We start from the raw sequence: 17970 nt of genomic DNA, 5'->3' as shown, positions 1-17970 counted from the left end.
CCCTCACAGGTGGAAACCATCTTGACTGAGAGATATGTGCTTTGCTAGGAAGGCTCTTGAGTTAGAACAAACCTGGGCACGGGCAGGATGACTGGCCAGAGGCAACCTGGAAAACGAATCCCATTATCATAACACCTGAGACTGCGAGTCATGTGGCAAGCAGTTCTCCTGGGTTCCTTTACCCTGCTACTCTCCTCCTAGGCTCCCAGTGAAGCCTTTTGCTTTGTCAGTATGTGTGTCTCCTCAGACGATTTTTTTCTGGGTGTTAGACAAGAGCCCATTCTTGGGTCCTAGAAGTGGTTCCCTTCTGGTAACATCCCCTAACTGTAGGACTACCATTGCAGGATCCTCTTGGTTTCCCTGGTGGCTCAGCTGGTAAAGAATCTGCCTGCAATGTGGCAGACCTGAGTTCAATCCCTGGGTTGGGAAGATCCCCTGGAGAAGAGAATGGCTACCCGCTCTAGTATTTTGGCCCGGAGAATTCCATGGACTGTATAGTCCATGGGGGTCACAAAGAGTCAGACATGACTGAGCAACTTTCACTTGCAATAAAGTTTTCCTTGCTGTTTTTAAATAAGTATCTAAATACATATTTTTAAAACTACATACCTACATGGAATATGCTTATCTCAAACTTCTTCATGAAGTCTTTTAAAGAAATGAGTTTCCAGCAAATCTCTGAGGAGTGCTTGACCCTTTGAGAAAAGGGCTTCATATTCTTTTAGTGTTATTTAAGAAGTGATTATATTCCTTGCAGCCAAAGATGGAGAAGCTCTATACAAGACCAGGAGCTGACTGTGGCTCAGATCATGAGTTCCTTATTGCCAAATTCAGACTTAAATTTAAGAAAGTAGGGAAAACCACTAGACCATTCAGGTATGACCTAAATCAAGTCCCTTATGATTATACAGTGGAAGTGAGAAATAGATTTAAGGGACTAGAACTGATAGAGTGCCTGATGAACTATGGACTGAGGTTCATAACATTGTACAGGAGACAGGGATCAAGACAATCCTCATGAAAAAGAAATGCAAAAAAGCAAAATGGCTATCTGGGGAGGCCTTACAAATAGCTGTGAAAAGAAGAGAAGCAAAAAAAAAAAAAAAAAAAAAAGGAGAAAAGGAAAGATATAAGCATCTGAATGCAGAGTTCCAAAGAATAGCAAGAAGAGATAAGAAAGCCTTCCTCAGTGATCAATGCAAAGAAATAGAGGAAAACAACAGAATGGGAAAGACTAGAGATCTCTTCAAGAAAATTAGAGATACCAAGGGAACATTTCATGCAAAGATGGGCTCGATAAAGGACAGAAATGGTATGGACCTAACAGAAGCAGAAGATATTAAGAAGAGGTGGAAAGAATATACAGAATAACTGTACAAAAAAGATCTTCATGACCAAGATAATCATGATGGTATGATCACTCACCTAGAGCCAGACATCCTGGAATGTGAAGTCAAGTGGGCCTTAGAAAGCATCACTATGAACAAACTTAGTGGAGGTGATGGAATTCCAGTGGAGCTATTTCAAATCTTGAAAGATGAGGCTGTGAAAGTGCTGCATTCAACATGCCAGAAAATTTGGAAAACTCAGCAGTGACCACAGGACTGGAAAAGGTCAGTTTTCATTCCAATCCCAAAGAAAGGCAATGCCAAAGAATGCTCAAACTACCGCACAATTGCACGCATCTCACACGCTAGTAAAGTAATGCTCAAAATTCTCTAAGCCAGGCTTCAGCAATATGTGAACCATGAACTTCAGATGTTCAAGCTGGTTTTCAAAAAGGCAGAGGAGAGAGAGATCAAATTGCCAACATCTACTGGATCATGGAAAAAGCAAGAGAGTTCCAGAAAAACATCTATTTCTGCTTTATTGACTATCCCAAAGCATTTGACTGTGTGGATCACAATAAACTGTGGAAAATTCTGAAAGAGATGGGAATACCAGACCACCTGATCTGCCTCTTGAGAAACCTATATGCAGGTCAGGAAGCAACAGTTAGAACTGGACATGGAACAACAGACTGGTTCCGAGTGAGAAAAGGAGTACATCAAGGCTGTATATTGTCACCCTGCTTATTTAACTTCTACGCAGAGTACATCATGAGAAACGCTGGGCTGGAAGAAGCACAAGCTGGAATCAAGATTGCCGGGAGGAATATCAATAATCTCAGGTATGTAGATGACACAACCCTTATGGCAGAAACTGAAGAGAAACTAAAAAGCCTCTTGATGAAAGTGAAAGACGAGAGTGAAAAAGTTGGCTTAAAGCTCAACATTCAGAAAATGAAGATCATGGCATCTGTTCCCATCACTTCATGGGAAATAGATGGGGAAACAGTGTCAGACTTTATTTTTTTGGGCTCCAAAATCACTGCAGATGGTGACTGCAGCCATGAAATTAAAAGACGCTTACTCCTTGGAAAAAAAGTTATGACCAACCTAGATAGCATATTGAAAAGCAGAGACATTACTTTGTCAACAAAGGTCCATCTAGTCAAGGCTATGGTTTTTCCAGTGGTCATGTATGGATGGGAGAGTTGGACTGTGAAGAAAGCTGAGTGCCAAAGAATTGATGCTTTTGAACTGTGGTGTTGTAGAAGACTCTTGAGAGTCCCTTGGACTGCAAGGAGATCCAACCAGTCCATTCTGAAGGAGATCAGCCCTGGGTGTTCTTTGGAAGGAATGATGCTAAAGCTGAAACTCCAGTACTTTGGCCACCTTATGCGAAGAGTTGACTCATTGGAAAAGACTCTGATGCTGGGAGGGATTGGGGGCAGGAGGAGAAGGGGACGACAGAGGATGTGATGGCTGGATGGTATCACTGACTCGATAGACATGAGTTTGAGTGAACTCCGGGAGATGGTGATGGACAGGGAGGCCTGGTGTGCTGTGATTCATGGGGTCGCCAAGAGTCGGACACGACTGAGCCACTGAACTGAACTGAAGAAAGGAAGACCCATTCAATGTTGAAGAATAGGTGAGATGGCAAGGCAGGAAATTGATAGGGCTGACTTGGAGTCTCATTTATAAGATGGCTGTTATGTCGACTTTGCAAATGAAGAATAAAATCACAATGATCTGTGAGACTGACCAAATTGCCCAAATGGCATCCTGTTATCTCACTGACACTTATCTTCTCAAAGCTGCAAGACCACCAGATTCCAGACCTCCAGCTATGTGACCATCCCTTTAGAGAATTTTTCATTGGGAGGTATAAGTATTCCCTCAGAAAGGGAGAATGCTGGTTCTCCTTAAGAGCCAGTCACCCTCTCTTTTCCTTCTAATAAATTTTCTTTTTCTTGCCTGACTGGCTCACTCTCTTTTTCTCTGCACTTGCCTGACAGAAATGATTAAAAAGGAGTGGTCAGTGGCAAAGGTTAAGGATTTTATTATCACAACCTGATAAAAACTTGGTAACCTCTGAGTTAATTTTGGAACAAAATGAGCCTACATCAAAATGCCAACTGAGCATTTAGCATACTCTATCAAATCTTTCCTGAGACTTTACCTTTCTGAGTAACCCAAATCAGGACTTGGCGAGGCTAGGGCATGTGTCAGAAAATGCCGTAAGCAATGTGGTTTTCCTTCTCTTTTACAGTGTGATATTAGAATCCATAACATTGTTTGGATGATATTTTGTGCCTATTATCCCCCCAAATGATGCTAAAGTGAATTCATTAATTTTTAATCTGAAAACACTCTAATTAATTCAGAATGTGAAAGGTTAGTTTGAAAATAAGGTAGGATACAAAGGGGATGGCAGGCACCCTGGTGTGCAGCAGATTGGGTCTGATCTTTTGCAATCCAAGTGAGAGGCTGTTGTTCTGTTATGGATGAAAAGGCTCATTATCTCAAAGATAATTGCCCAGATGCCATACCAGTGAGGTCACACTAAACAGGGCTGTGGTTTCTGAACCAAATATTTGAGCTAATTAACAGTTAAAGGTGTAGGGAATCATTTTTAATGTGTTGGAGAGAATAACCAATAAATATTTCCTTTAACCAAAAGATTTAACCATTCCTGGAGACTGGATGCAGCTACATCATGAATTTGCAATAACTCAGAAGAAAAGCCTTTTTTTTTTTTTTTTTCCCCCATTTTAGAATGTAGTTAAATGTTCACTGCTCAAGTTTTGTTGGACATTTTTCCAAATGTGCAATACTTCTGTCAACTTTTAAAGAAAGTAATGCAGCATATGGGAAATAAAACTCATATTTTATGTCATGACAAAAATTTTTAACATTAAAAATGTATCTCTGTCCTTTGCATGCATGCTAAATCACTTCAGCCGTGTCAGACTGCTTGTAGCCCTGTGGACTGTAGCCCACCAGGCTCCTCTGTCCATGGGATTCTCCAGGCACGAATACTGGAGTGGTTGCCATGCTCTGCTCCAGGGATTTTCCCAGCCCAGGGATCGAACCAGCATTTCCTGGGTCTCCTGCATTGGCGGTGGGTTATTTACCACTATTGACACCCGGGAAGCCTCTTTGCCCTTTGCTCAACACAAAGAGCAACATTGTCTTACCATCAACAAAACAATTCCTTAGAAGATAACATTACTTCTTGATCTTGTAAGCGGTCATTTGATGACCCCTACTACGATGATAATTAGATCTGGATGATGTAAACTGACATTAACAAATCATTTGATGTATCAAATGGATACATCCATCATTTGGAGCCCTCTATCTCCAAAAACTTATACACCTGTGCCTTGGAGATTTCTGAGATGCTCAGAACTTTCTGAGATGCTCTTCCCAGGTTACAATCCTCAAATTTGGCTTGAATAAAATTTTCCATTTCTTTCTTAGATTGACTGATTAGTTTTTCATTGACACTTAAGAGGAGTGTTGTAAAATATCTTAATATCTTTAGGTTCTATTCTACATTTTTAAGCTAAGTCTTTATGTTACAGGGCTTATGAATATATTTGAAATATTGAAGCCCTAGACATTGAAATTTTCTGGAAAATATGTTTGTAGAAAACTGCAATTCAGTGGGTAAAAGTAATGCTGGAAAAAAACATAACTTGTAAGAATCTGACCTGGTAGTCTGTCTCTGACTCTTCCAAGGAAATGCTATGCTTGCTTGGTGTTTTGAATTGCATCATCTCATAAAGACTCTGCAGGTGGTGCTCTCTGAATTGAAATTGAATTTTATAGTTAGTCACAAGGCCTTTTTCCATTAGGAAAACTATTAACACTTTCAAAACTAAGCAAGTTGAATGTAGATTGTGTGATTTGTATGTGATAAAGATCAAGGCTGACCGTTTCCATAATTGTATGTGTAAATTTGTCCTATTCCATTTTTGCAAAAACTTCTGGAGTAGACAATAAAGAGCAGCAGTCACTACTGTAAAAAGCCAAGTGTGAAATTTTGAGCATTTGTAGATAGACACAGGGAGGGAAAATCTGCATGAGGTCTGGTGTGGGATATGGAGTCAACTGGAACACAAGATGAGACAAATTAGCATCATAGAACTGGCACAGTGAAAGCATCTTTTTATTCAAGCTGAGACTGACTTAATGCTTTATTGATTATTCCTGTGAGGTGGCTTAGAGCTTCAGTACTGGAACTGTAGATGATTTTGTTGTTTATTGACATAAGTGAATTGTAAATAATTTAAAAATATTTTGCATAGTTGTCAATCACATTTGAGTTGTTTCTTGGAAGAGATTGCTTGTAACTGACCCCCTTCTCTCCTTTTGGGTGACAACCCCCTCTGCATGGCATAGTGACACTGTGAGTTGGGATCAGTGGTCCATTTTCTTGGTCACAGAGATTGATTCAGGGATGTGCCAAGCTAGGTTGGTTTTTGGAAGAAAGTGATGGGGAATTATCCATTTCATCTCTTTTGTGGGATTACAAGATTTTGCCTGCAGAGGTGTCTCCATCAATGTCACTTTTCACCAGGAGAAAGCCTGAGAGATGAGGCTGATGCCAAGGGTTAGGCTAGCCCAAGAGAATCTTCATTTCAGTTCAGTTCAGTCGCTCAGTCCTGTCCGATTCTTTGCGACTCCATGAATCGCAGCACGCCAGGCCTCCCTGTCCATCACCAGCTCCCGGAGTTCACTCAGACTCACATCCATCGAGTCAGTGATGCCATCCACCCATTGCATCCTTTGTCGTCCCCTTCTCTTCCTGCCCCCAATTCCTCCCAGGATCAGGGTCCTTTCCAATGAGTCAACTCTTCGCATGAAGTGGCCAAAGTACTGGAGTTTCAGCTTTAACATCAGTCCTTCCAATAAACACCCAGGACTGATCTCCTTTAGGATGGACTGGTTGGATCTCGTTGCACTCCAAGGGACTCTCAAGAGTTCTTCTCCAATACCACAGTTCAAAAGCATCAATTCTTCTGTGCTCAGCTTTCTTCACAGTCCAACTCTCACATCCATACATGACCACTGGAAAAACCATTGCCTTCAGTAGATGAACCTTTGTTGGCAAAGTAATATCTCTGCTTTTCAATATGCTATCTAGGTTGGTCATAACTTTCCTTCCAAGGAGTAAGCTTCTTTTAATTTCATGGCTGCAATCACCATCTGCAGTGATTTTGGAGCCCCCAAAAATAAAGTCTGACACTGTTTCCCCATCTATTTCCCATGAAGTGATGGGAACAGATGCCATGATCTTAGTTTTCTGAATGTTGAGCCAACTTTTTCACTCTCATCTTTCACTTCCATCAAGAAGCTTTTTAGTTCCTCTTCACTTTCTGCCATAAGGGTGGTGTCATCTGCATATCTGAGGTGATTGATATTTCTCCCGGCTATCTTGATTCCAGCTTGTGCTTCCTCCAGCCCAGCGTTTCTCATGATGTACTCTGCATAGAAGTTAAATAAGCAGGGTAACAATATACAGCCTTGACGTACTCCATTTCCTATTTGGAACCAGTCTGTTCCATGTCCATTTCTAACTTACTTCCTGACCTGCATATAGGTTTCTCAAGAGGCAGGTCAGGTGGTCTGGTGGTCCCATCACTTTCAGAATTTTCCACAGTTTATATTGTGACCCACACAAAGGCTTTGGCATAGTGAATAAAGCAGTAATAGATAGTTTTCTGGAACTCTCTTGCTTTTTCAATGATCCAGCGGATGTTGGCAATTTGATCTCTGGTTCCTCTGCCTTTTCTAAAACCAGCTTGAACATCTGAAGTTCATGGTTCACATATTGCTGAAGCCTGGCTTAGAGAATTTTGAGCATTATTTTACCAGCATGTGAGATGAGTGCAATTGTGCGGTAGTTTGAACATTCTTTGGCATTGCCTTTATTTGGGATTGGAATGAAAACTGACCTTTTCCAGTCCTGTGGTCACTGCTGAGTTTTCCAAATTTGCTGGCATATTGAGTGCAGCACTTTCATAGCATCATCTTTCAGGATTTGAAATAGCTCCACTGGAATTCCATCACCTCCACTAGCTTTGTTCATAGTGATGCTTTCTCAGGCCCACTTGACTTCACATTCCAGGATGTCTGGCTCTAGGTGAGTGATCACACCATCATGATTATCTGGGTCGTGAAGCTCTTTCTTGTACAGTTTTTCTGTGTATTCTTGCCACCTCTTCTTAATATCTTCTGCTTCTGTAAAGTCCATACCATTTCTGTCCTTTATCGAGCCCATCTTTGCATGAAATGTTCCCTAATTTAGAAATGTATCTCTAATTTTCTTGAAGTGATCTCTAGTCTTTCCCATTCTGTTGTTTTCCTCTATTTTAATACCCAGAAAATTCCTGGCTCTAGTTGCAGAAGTCCTCAGGGCTGCCCTGCTTTCCTGTAGTATTTCTCATTAGTGGCTACCACAGGAGATATGGGATTTAGGACACACTGAGGCAGCAGATAGATGTCATCTCTGTCTGCCCTGCCTCCTGCACAGGGTAAAGCAATTGGAGATTTATTCCTCATGGACTGAAACTTCAAGATGAGAATAGCAGGACAATTAAGAAGGGGCTGGGCCCTGCTTAGACCACGTATTTCTCATTCTCAGTCAGGAGATCTTCTTGACCACACATGCTCAGAAATGCTCCTTGGAGGTCAAAGGGGAGTGATGTCAAGAGATATTCTACCCAAATGCCTCTTCAGTAGAATAGAATCCATCTTGGCTAAGAGATGCATGTGCACACATGGGAGGATCAAGATTTTACCACATGTGGACCCTGAACCTGGCAAATTAAAATGACTGGGCACAAGAAACCCAGAAGAAATGCCCCATATAAGTGATTTAAACTACCCTAAGGGTAAAACTGTCTCTGAGTCCACCCATGTGTCTGTTAGGTAGTTATAATAGAAAACAGGAGTCCAAAATGGTGGTGGCTAAAAGACAAGGAAGGGAAAAGCCTGCAAAAATAGAACAAAAGAAGGTCTGAGGACCAGAGTGAGGACTTCAGGTAGAACAGCACTCCTGGCCAAGCCCAATTTGCATAGGGCAGGCCCAGGGGGAAGAAAAAAACATAAAAAGAGGAGCCAAAGGGCTCTCTCTCTCCCCGCCACGCACTGGGGCGCTCTTCTCTTCACATCTTTGGATCTACCTGCCCTCACGCCTCAAAGATGGATTTTCCTGCTATCTTCTAAATAAAATAGAGCTGTAACACTGATTTGTCTAAGAGCTATAATACAGTCTGTCCAAGACCCGAGAGCTGTGACATGCCGAGGGGGTTTTAATGTCCGTCACTCCAAATCTTTGTTGTGACGAGACAAAAACCGAGGAGCATACACTCGTCTGACATCTATGGTGCCATGACTCAGATTTAACCTGGCTGAAACAACCTCCGAGCACAAGAGGCCAAGCACAGCAGGAGCCCAACTCAGCGAAGTCCCACTGTAGAAGCGGAACGTGAAGAAAACTCAGCGCTGGAAACCGGGACAGCGAAAAATGAACTCAGCAGAAAGCTCACGCGGCTCAGCTTCAGATTCCAGAAGACCTCCGGTTAAGGTAGGAGGTCCTCGCTCATATGTCTGCAATCCCTATCAAGCTACCAATGGTATTCTTCACAGAGCTAGAACAAATAATTTCACAATTTGTATGAAAATACAAAAAACCTCATATGTCTCGAGAGACATGCGTAATAAAATCTTAATTCCTTTACAATCTCTCATTTCTAGTTTCCTTGAACCCCTCGTGAACAGGCGGGCGGCAGTGGGCTCAACTGAGGGACTCTGGAGAGGCTACTCTTTGGTATGTCCCAAAGGCACTATCTGCTGGGCCCCGGTAGCTGTTACCCAAGCTGGTTGGGGTTCTTCTATCCTTACTCTTCTCTGTGCCAAGAATCAGACCAATGAAAACTGTGAACACAGGTCAGGAATTTAGCAGATTTTCCAGCAGGCTATGAAGGGGATTCCTTAGCACATTTTTCCCACTGCTTTTTCCTCCTGTCCTTCTGCTCTATCCTGGGACTCGAGCCCGGCCAAAAAGTAAGAGGTGGATTTGTTAGGATTCAGAGAGAAGCCATGCCTCAGGGTGTGGGCCATTGGTGAGGACAAGGGCTCGGATCATGGAATGTGGTCTGGTTAGGTTTTGCGAGTGGGGTGAACTCATATGCTAATGAGTGGGAGGGCCATCCCAACCATTGGGGAACCACTCACTCCTCCATCTTTTGACAGTGCCTTAGAGCTGTCCTGCCACCTCTGGGTGTGTCTTTTGGCTTACAGATTGGGGATTAAGGTTTACTTGAATTTGACTTGTCATCTTGGACCCATCTGATTTTAATTGGTTTACATTATGCCCTTGTGCTATGTCATTCATTCAGAGATTGTGTTCTGCCTCCTTCCCTCCTTTTCCTCAGCCCACCTAGGCCCACAGTGTTGCCTCTACAATCTTCTGGAGGGACAACCAGGAAATAGCTGGACTTGGGAGGGAAATACTGTATAATATCCAACCCCTTAATCCTACCCAGCACTGGTCACACTGAAGACCTTGGGGACTCCCAAACTCCAGTCCAGGGGCCCCGGGAGGTCAACCTGCCTTGACCTGCCTAGGGATCTGGTCCTCGAAAGGTTGTCACGCCTCAACCTGATCAGGGATCCGCAGTCCCAGGGGTCCCAGTAGGTCGTCATGCCTCGACCTGCCCGGGGATCCAATTCTCAGGAGGCCGTCATGCCTTGACCTGCCTGGGAATTCGATCTCTAGGAGGTTGTCACGCCTCAGCCTGCCTGGGGATCTGCACCCTGACCCGGGGACGCCTGGCTCTCAGGTTGCAACAGTACTGGGTAGGACAAGCTTCAGAAAGACTCACCCCTAAGGAAGTCTACCCATGGAAAGTGAAGGAGGCCTATTAGTTTTTTCTTTTCCTTTTCCTCCCTGTCATGACTGTCTTTCAGATGGGAAATAACCAATCCACTTCCCAGCAGACGTTCTTGAGATGCATCCTTGATAACTGGAAGCTGTTCGATCCTCTAACTCTGAGTAGGAGTCACTTAACATCCTTTTGTGCCACTGTGTGGCCACAATATCCACTGGGGGATGAGGAACACTGGCCTGAATATGGGAGCTTAAATTACAATACCATCCTGCAGCTAGAATTATTCTGCAAAAGACAAGGAAAATAGACAGAGATACCCTATGTCCAAATTTTCTTTTGACTAAGATATGAAGGAACTATGTCTTAAGTATGGGATTGTTGTATGCCCTAAAAGTGAGCCTACTAGGCAGATGGTGTTAGGCACAGGAAACCAAGAGGAGGAACTCTCCCCCACCCCTAGCCCCTGCCCCCAACGGTTCACCTCCCATGCTCCCAAAGAGACTGGAGCCTCCCATAGCTCCCGAATTGTCTGGTACTTCTTCCTTGTATCCAAACGTGCCCCCATATCCGGGAGCAACCCCTCCACAAAAGCCAGCTCGAGTGTGTCCCTTAGTTGAAACGAGGAGAATTCGGACCAACCCGGGTCCATAAGCCCTTCTCCCTCTTACAACTAAGACAGGTCAAACAAGACCTGGGAAGCTATACAGATGACCCAGGCAAATATATAGATACATTCCAACATATTACCTTGGCCTTTGACTTGATGTGGAAGGACATCATGGTCATATTTAGTCAAACTTTATCTGACCCTGAACATACTAGGGTCTTAAAGGAAGCCCAAAGGTGTGCAACGGGGCTTCACGTGTCCAGTGATAGACACCCAGTAGGAGAAACGGCAGTCCCCTCCTCTGATCCTAATTGGAATTATAATGACCCATCTGGGAAAGAGATCATTTTCTAATCTGTGTGAAGGCAGGACTAAAAGCAGTCCAACAAAAAGTAATCAGCTATGCCCGGGTCTCAGCAATAACTCAGGAGCCCAAAAGAACCCCATTGCCTTTCTGGAAAGGCTAAAAGAGGCCCTCCAAAAGTTTACCAATCTGGACTTAGACTCTTACAAGGGACAGGTGATTTTAAAGGACAAATTCTTGTCCCAGTGTGCATCAGACATAAGAATTAAGTTACAACAGCTACAGCAGCAGGACCCTACTGCCTCTTTAGATGAGATGATCCAGACAGCCACCAATACCTTTTATAACAGAGAACAAGAGAAGGAGGCCAAGGCCCAGGAGAGGGAGAAAAGGAAAGAGATAAGGCATGCCCAGATGCTGGCCGCCCTCCAGAGAAGCCCTATGGTGCAACCCGATTCCTTGAAGGACAAAGCACAGGGCAAATGCCTACTCTGTAGACAGGCGGGGCATTGGGCCAAAGAGTGTCCAAACCATGACAAGTCTCCTAGAACGGCTTGCCACAAATGACATAAACTGGGACATAGGGCGGCACTTTGCCCTCGGGACCCAAAAGCCTCAAGGTCAAGTGCCAAGCCTTTCCTCACGAAGGTTCAAGAGGACCGAAGCAGCCTGCTCCAGCCAGCCTGCCTGTCACAGGTAACCATCATGCGGCTGGAGCCAATGGTGCAAATGCATGTGGCAGGTAGGTCTGAGAATTTCTTGGTTGACACAGGGGCTAGCTACTCTGTCTTGATCTCCTACTCTGGAGCCTTCTCCTTTCAAATCTGTACCATTTTGGGTGCTACAGGAAAAACTACTACAAGATTCACCCAAGCACTTCTTTGTTGCTGGGATGGACAAATATTTTCCCACCAGTTTCTGGTGGTTCCCTGATGGTCCTACTCCCTTATTGGGAAGAGATATACTCACTAAATTGGGGACCACCCTGTGATGGGAAGTTTTTCAGCCCCTAGAGCTCTACGGCTCCTGGTTACTACTGAAGAACCCATTACACCTTCAATAGAGAGGGACCAAAAACTATGGGAAGACAAAATTAACCCCCAGGTGTGGGACCAGGGAATTCCTGGACGAGCCCACTAAGCTGAACCGGTCATCATTGTCCTCCGAGATCCCACTCGGTTTCCTAACCGGAAACAATATCCCCTCAAAAGAGAGGCTCGGGAGGGACTACAGCCTTTAACGAATAAATTCCTTGCTTGTGGGCTATTGGTCCCCACCAATTCGCCATGTAACACCCCAATCCTCTCAGTAAAGAAAAAGGACGGAACCTGGCGAATGGTTCAAAATCTCTGGATCATAAATGAAGCTGTGGTCCCCCTCCAACCCACAGTACCCAATCCCTATGTAATCTTGGGAGAAATCCCTCCCAATGCCAAGTGGTTTACAGTCTTGGATTTCAAACATGCATTTTTTTTTTTGGCATACCATTGGCTAAAAAAAAATCCCAATATCTTTTTGCCTTTGAGTGGGAGGTCCCAGGGGAAAAACACCAACAGATGACTTGGACAGTATTACCTCAGGGCTTCAGAGATAGCCCCCACTTGTTTGGACAGGCCCTTAGCTGGGATTTCCTAGATCTGGACATGGGACCTAATGGGAAAATATTAGATAGATGACCTACTAATCTGCTCTCCAGATGAGGAAAATGCCCAACAACATGCATTTCAGGTTCTAAACTTCTTGGCAGAAAGGGAATATAAAGTCTCCCATGCTAAGGCACAGATGGTCGAGACAAAAGTCACTTACCTGGGAGTTCAGATTACACACGGGTCTAGGAGGCTGTCCTCTGATCGGGTACAAGGAATCCTCCAGTTGCTGTCCCCCACGACTGGAAAAACACTTGAGAGCTTTCCTGGGGCTAACTGGGTATTGTAGAATCTGGATACCCAACTATGGTCTAATTGCCCAGCCCTTATATGAAAGTTTAAAGGGACGGGATGATTCAATCCCACTGATGTGGGGAACTCCTCAAAAGAAGGCAGAGGCTACACTAAAATAGGCCTTAACTCAGGCACCTGCCTTGAGGTTACCAGACCCAGAAAAAGCATTCCAACTTTATGTCCATAAAAGAGAGGGAATAGCCTTGGGAGTGTTAACTCAAAGGTTGGGATCTGAGCCCTAGCCTGTAGCTTACTTATCTAAGAGACTCGATCCAACAGCCCGAGGCTGGCCCCCTGTCTTCGAAATTTTGCAGCTATTGCAATCATGATAGAAGGTGCTTTAAAAGTCTCCTTTGGGGGCAAACTAACTATTTTTAACCAGCCACCAAGTAAAACAACTCCTATATGGGAGAGGCCATTTATGAATGGCTGATCAAAGAATCCTCAGATATCAAGTAATGCTGATGGAAAATCCAGGCCTCACTATATCCCCTTGTGAGGTTCTTAAGCCAGCCACCCTCCTGCCTACCCCCGAGGGCTCTCTCCCTTTTCACTCTTGTTTAGAAACCTTGGACCACTGGACAAAACCCCGAGAGGGATTGTCAGAAGATCCTCTGACAATCCTGAGGAAATCTGGTACACTGATAGAAGCAGCTCTGTCTTGGATGGAAAAAGAAGAGCCGGATATGCAGTAGTCTCTAATTTTGAGATCATAGAGTCTAAGCCTCTGCCACCAGGTACTTCAGCCCAATTAGCTGAGCTCATAGCCCTGACTCGAGCTTTAGAGCTGGGAAAGGAAAAAAAATAGCCATTTACACTGACTCCAAGTATGCCTTTCTGGTGCTACATGCACACGCGGCTGTTTGGAAAGAAAGGGGCCACTTGACCACCCGAGGGTCCCCAATCAAATATGGTGATCAGATTCTTCGACTCTTGGAGGCAGTCCATCTGCCCACTGAGGTTTCAGTCTCCCACTGTAAAGGACACCAAAAAGGGAGCACAGAAGTGGCACGAGGGAACCAAGCAGCTGATCAGGCAGCTAGGAGAGCAGCATTACAGAACCATGACCTAATAGGGGTTGCCACCTTAGTTCCACAGACTAATTTGCCAGAAACTCCTTCATATACTGAAGGTGAGACTCTTAAAACTAAGAGTGAGGGCTTTCAAGAAGATTATATTGGGTGGTTCCAAAAGGAGGGACTCCTTTTTCTGCCTGGGAACCTCCAATGGAAGTTGGTTAACTCCTTGCATGCTGCCACTCATTTAGGGGGAAAGGCTCTCCAAAGATTACTAGGAAGGTCCTTCAGAGGAACAGGCCTCCAAACAACTATAAGACAAGTGGTCTCCTCTTGTCCCATTTGCCAATTAGACAACCCCCAAGGAGCTCAAAGACCCCAGCTGGCCCAGCCCGTCCAATGACATGGGGCCTACCCAGGAGAGGACTGGCAGATGGACTTCAGATTCCAGTTTCTCAAGAGTATAAATACCTATTAGTCATGATAAATACATTCACAGGATGGATTGAAGGTTTTCCCATCTGGACTGAGAAGGCTGAGGAAGTGGTAAAAAAACTGCTCCATGAAATCATTCCGAGGTTTGGTCTGCCCAGGTCATTACAAAGTGACAATGGGACATCATTTACTTCTAAGGTCACCCAAGGGGTCTTGAAAGCATTGGGCATTACTTATTATCTCCATTGTGCCTGGAGGCCTCAATCTTCAGGAAAAGTAGAAAGAGCCAATCAATTCTTAAAATCAGCGATAAAAAAGATAACCCAGGAGACCTCCCTGGGATGGAAGGAGGCTTTACCAATAGCTCTCCTCTGCATCTATATTGCCCCTAAGGAACAGATTGGTCTTAGTCCTTATGAGATGCTATATGGGAGACCTTTTGTTTATGTCAATGACCTCTTCCTAGATCCAGAGGTTCAGACCCTCCAGTCTTATACCATGGCCATTGGGCAATTCCAACAGGATATACACCTGTGGAGTATGAACCAGGACCCAAAAGACTCTAAGGAGTCACCACTATATGCTTCCAGGACACAAGTCCTAATTAAAGTCTGGAAAGATGGGTCCCCAAAGGCTCAACTCCAGCCCATGTGGAAGGGCCCCTACCCTGTAGTACTTTCTATCCCCACAGCAGTCAAGGTACTAGGACATGACTCCTGGATTCACTACTCACGAGTCAAGCCATAGAAGAAAACAAAAGAAGACACTCAATACACCTGTGAGCCCCTGGGAGATCTCAAACACCGATTCAGAACTACAAATGAGTGCCATTCTAATGAACAACCCCAAAATCTGGTTTCTGGGGATAAGATTTCTCAGGATAGCTCTAAAGAGCCAATGCAGCTTGTACTCCAAAACAGACAGGAGATAGATCTTTTCATCCCTGAACAAGGAGAGACTTGAGCCATCCTGGCGATGGAAATTTAAAATTGGCTGATGCCCCTACTAGTCCTTGTTACACCATACTGATGATGCTTATGATTGTTCCATGCATTATCAATTGTCTAACCCGTTTTGTCTCTGCTCAGGTCAACAAGCTACAACATGCAGTGCCAGTTCAACAAAGATATAAAAGTACAGCCGACCATGGAAAATATCACTTGCCCTTAGATAGACACTGCTATAAGGACTCTGAGGCTTGAGATTAGCAAGAGGGAGAGGCCCAATATCCCTCACTGTCCCAGTTCAGCAGGAAGTAGCCAGAAAGACCTCAGTACCCCTATTCCCAAAGAATTGGGCCTCCCATCTTTTGAGAGGGGAATGTTAGGTAGTTAGAATAGAAAACAGGAGTCCAAAATGGCGGTGCCTAAAAGATAAGGAAGGGAAAAGCCCACGAAAATAGAACAAAGGAAGGTCCAAGGACTGGAGTGAGGACTTCAGGTAGAAGTCCCAGCACTCCTGGCCAAGCCCAATATGCATAGGGCAGGCCCAGGGAGAAGAAGAAAAAAAAAAAAAAAACATATAAAAAGAGGAGCCAAAGGGCTCTCTCTCTGCTGTGAGCTGGGGCGCTCTTCTCTTCGTGTCCTTGTATCGACGTGCCCTCACGCCTTGAAGATGGATTTTCCTGCTATCTTCTAAATAAAATAGAGCTGTAACACTGATCTGTAACACTGATTTGTCTAACAGCTATAACACAGTCTGTCCAAGACCTGAGAGCTGTGACACGCCAAGGGGGCTTTAATGTCTGTCACTCCAAATCTTTGTTGTGACGAGAAAAAAACTGAGGAACATACACTCGCCTGACATGTCTATCCACATGTACTGTACTCTTTTTCCTCTTCATAAATACTTTACCTACTTCACTACTTTCGGTCTTTGTGGAAATTCTTTTCTGCAAAGCCAGAGGGCCTGAGACCTTGTCACTGACCACTCGTCTAGTGTTTAGAATTTGGTGCTCTCACCGCCGTGACCCAACCTAAGTCTCTGGCTAGGAACCCAAGCCCTGCTTCAAGGGGTTACAGGCTGAGGTCACCTGAGATCAACATTACCTTAAAGTATGGCACATTGATGTAGAGCTCTATGTTGAAGTCACAGGTGTGGAGCCCTGTACCAAGGTCACATGACAAAAATCTCTGGAACTGACCAAGCCTCACAGCAACTGATACTATAAGCTTCTGGATCTAAACTGGCCAGTTTCCTGACCCCATATTAGGTAAAATATCTATCTGATTACCCACCCTATCACATCTTAACCAATCACCCAATGCCACCATTCCAGTAGGAATTTTGTCTTGAGGTTATAAAAATTGGCTACCAGCCCACTAAGGGCATCTGCTATCTGTTGAGTGGCCCGCTGATCAAACAGCATCTCCCACTCTAGTAAACTTTATTCTCTTTTATTTTCTCATTCTGCCTCATGTCTGGAAATTCTTTTCCAATCCACACACAGACCACGACAATTGGCCTATTGACTGTTTCAAGCTCAAAGAGTTTGGGAAATGGAAGGTATGGGAAGGACTTTCTGACATTTTCCTGAGTCAGATTATGAAACACTCAAGTGAGAGGTCCCTTCCTATGCTTGGAGGAAAGGAGCACCTTTATCCCTGAAGAAGGGAAGGAGCTCACGGAGGGATCAATGGCACCCCACTCCAGTACTCTTGCCTGGAAAATCCCATGGACCGAGGAGCCTGGTGGGCTGCAGTCCATGGGGTCGCTATGAGTCAGACACAACTGAGCAACTTCACTTTCACTTTTCACTTTCATGCACTGGAGAAGGAAATGGCAACCCACTCCAGTGTTCTTGCCTGGAGAATCCCAGGGACGGGGGAGCCTGGTGGGCTGCTGTCTATGGTGTCACACAGAGTTGGACATGACTGAAGCTACTTAGTAGTAGTAGTAAAGCCAAGCAGGACCCTGTGGGGTCCTCTTGCCCACAAAAGCTTTTCTGTGTCCCCAGTTTCTTATTTGCAGGACAAAGCCTTCAGCCTCTTAGACCTTCCTGAATACCAAAGAGCAGACAGAAGCTGTTGCTAATCAGGGGAGTAAGGGAATATGGAAACAAAGGAGAAGCAACCAGGAAACTATAATGCAGCCATTAAAGCAGGATTCTGGTTCCTTCTCAAAGAATATACATAAGGATATCTTTGAGTTCTTCTGCAGGAACTAAGGCCCCTACCCTGGTAGAGGATGTTAACTTTAGGCTGGGCTCAACATTCCTGGAGCACCACCCTGCTACCTCACCACCAACCAATCAGAAGAAAATCACACATGCTGCAGCCCTCACCCCAAAGTTTGCCTGTAAATACTTTTCCCCCCAAACCATTGGGGAGTTTGGTATTTTTGAGCATGAGCCACACATTCTCCCTCCATGGCTCTGCAATAAAACCTTTCTCTGGTCCAAACTCTGATGTTCTAGTTTGTTTGGCCTCACTCTGCAT

The sequence above is a fragment of the Bos grunniens genome, chromosome 17, assembly GCF_055505025.1.
Source record: "Bos grunniens cultivar Pamir isolate PY7600 chromosome 17, Bosgru_T2T1.0, whole genome shotgun sequence".
Lineage (NCBI taxonomy): Eukaryota > Metazoa > Chordata > Mammalia > Artiodactyla > Bovidae > Bos > Bos grunniens.
This window is presented reverse-complemented; position numbering follows the sequence as displayed.